Here is a 2,294-nt window from a genome sequence, read left to right on the forward strand (position 1 = left end):
CCATTCACAAGTCGTGATAGCCGGCGACTTCAACGCCTGGCATGTGGAATGGGGAAGCGAGCGCAACAGCGAGAGGGGGGAAGAGCTGTTTAGCGCCATACAGCAGCTAGACCTGGTGGTTTTAAACCAGGGCACGACGAACACCTTTGACGGCAACGGAGCGGCAACAGCAAGCATCGTCGATGTAGCGTTTGCGACACCAACCATCGCGCAGCCGGGAACGTGGAACGTGTGCGGTGAGTATTCGTATTCCGACCACCGGTACATCACGTACACAGTCGGCACCACAGTTCCCGTCGCAAACGAGCCTTCACCACCATCGAGAAGACAGCAGGGACGCATTCGACACGCGGGTCGGCGGTACAAGGCGACGCAGTTCTCGCAGCGAGCCTTCCTGTCGACGCTGCTGGACGAGCGGTTCTCAGAACGGGCGGTGAGTCATGAACGCATGGTCGAGATCATGCTCGCCGCGTGCGACAAAACGATGCAGCGGGTTACAACGTCGCACAGTGACCCCCATCGTGACCTGTTCTGGTGGACGCCGCTGCTCAGGCTGCTGCGAGAGAACTGCGAACGCGCCCGTGATCGAATGCAGCAGACCAGCGACCTGCAAGAGCGGAGCATCGCCGCAGCACAACATCGTACAGCGAGGGCGGAGCTGGGGAAGGCGATTAAGGCCAGCAAGCGGAACTCGTTCCAGGAGCTGATCGACATCGCCGAAGAGAATGTGTTCGGAGCCGGATATCTCGTCGTTCTGTCCCACCTCCGTGGTGGACGGACGCCACCCGAGACGGAGCGGGACAGGCTCGAACACATTGTGTCCGATCTCTTCCCCCAGCACCCGCCCCTCGTCTGGCCAGAAGCGGCAATCATCGAGGGAGAGGAGCGGCCAGGAGCAGTAACAGATGTCTCGGACGATGAATTAAAACTCATCGCACGCCGCATGGCCAACAAAAAGGCCCCGGGACTCGACGGTATCCCGAATGCGGCAGTGAAAGCAGCCATCCTCGAGCACACGGGGGTTTTCACAGCGTTGTACCAGGACTGCCTCGCTAACGGCACGTTTCCTGCAGCGTGGAAGAGGCAGCGCCTTGTACTCATCCCGAAGCCAGGAAAACCCCCAGGATTGAGCAGCTCGTACCGGCCCCTGTGCATGTTGGATGCACTGGGCAAGGTGCTTGAGCGCTTGATCCTCAACAGGCTGCACGAGCATCTGGAGGATCCGGAAGCGACACGACTGTCGGACCGACAGTACGGTTTCCGCAGAGGGCGCTCGACCATCGGTGCCATACAGAGAGTTGTTGAGGCCGGCCAGCGTGCGATGTCGTTCGGTCGCACGAACCGACGCGACAAACGCTTCCTACTAGTTGCGGCGCTAGACGTTAGGAATGCGTTCAATACGGCCAGCTGGCAGGCCATCGCCGCTGCGCTGCAGTCGAAAGGAGTTCCGGCCGGCCTCCAACGCATCATACACAGCTACTTTCAGGGCCGAGAGCTGGTGTATGAAACCTCTGATGGCCCGGTAGTGCGGTCCGTCACGGCAGGGGTTCCACAGGGGTCTATTCTAGGCCCCACTCTGTGGAACACGATGTATGACGGTGTGTTAGACATCGCCCTGCCACCCGATGCGGAGATCCTGGGGTATGCCGACGACCTGGTGCTGCTGGTCCCAGGCACAACCCCAGACAGTGTGAAAGCTGCTGCAGAAGAGGCGATCACCTCAGTGATGGAGTGGATGGCTCAACACCATCTCGAACTGGCGCCGGCGAAAACGGAGATGGTGGTCATTTCCAGCTCCAAAGCCCCGACGCGGATTACCGTCCGAGTAGGCGACGTGGACGTCACCTCGTCCCGCTCGATCCGCTATCTCGGCGTGACCCTCCAGGACAAGTTGTCGTGGCTGCCGCACGTCAAGGAGGTCACCGAGAGGGCTGGGAAGATCGCCGACGCCACATCCAGATTGCTGCGAAACCATAGCGGACCAAGGGCATCGAAAGCGAAGCTGCTAGCTTCGGTGTCCGAGTCCGTTATGCGGTATGCTGCACCAGTATGGAGCATGGAGCTGCAAAAACGTGAGCCTGGTCGCCTGCTGGAGCGTGTACAGCGGAAGATGGCACTGAGGGTGGCACGAGCATTCCGTACCGTAAGGTATGAGACTGCCACCCTCCTGGCTGGCTTGACCCCCATCTGCCTGCTGGTGGATGAAGACGCCCGGGTCTACCAGCGACTAAGTGCCGTCAACCGAACTGACACGAGGGTGAACATCCGGAAGCAGGAGCGACAGGCCACGATTG

This window comes from Anopheles merus, unplaced genomic scaffold (assembly GCF_017562075.2).
Source record: "Anopheles merus strain MAF unplaced genomic scaffold, AmerM5.1 LNR4000483, whole genome shotgun sequence".
NCBI lineage: Eukaryota > Metazoa > Arthropoda > Insecta > Diptera > Culicidae > Anopheles > Anopheles merus.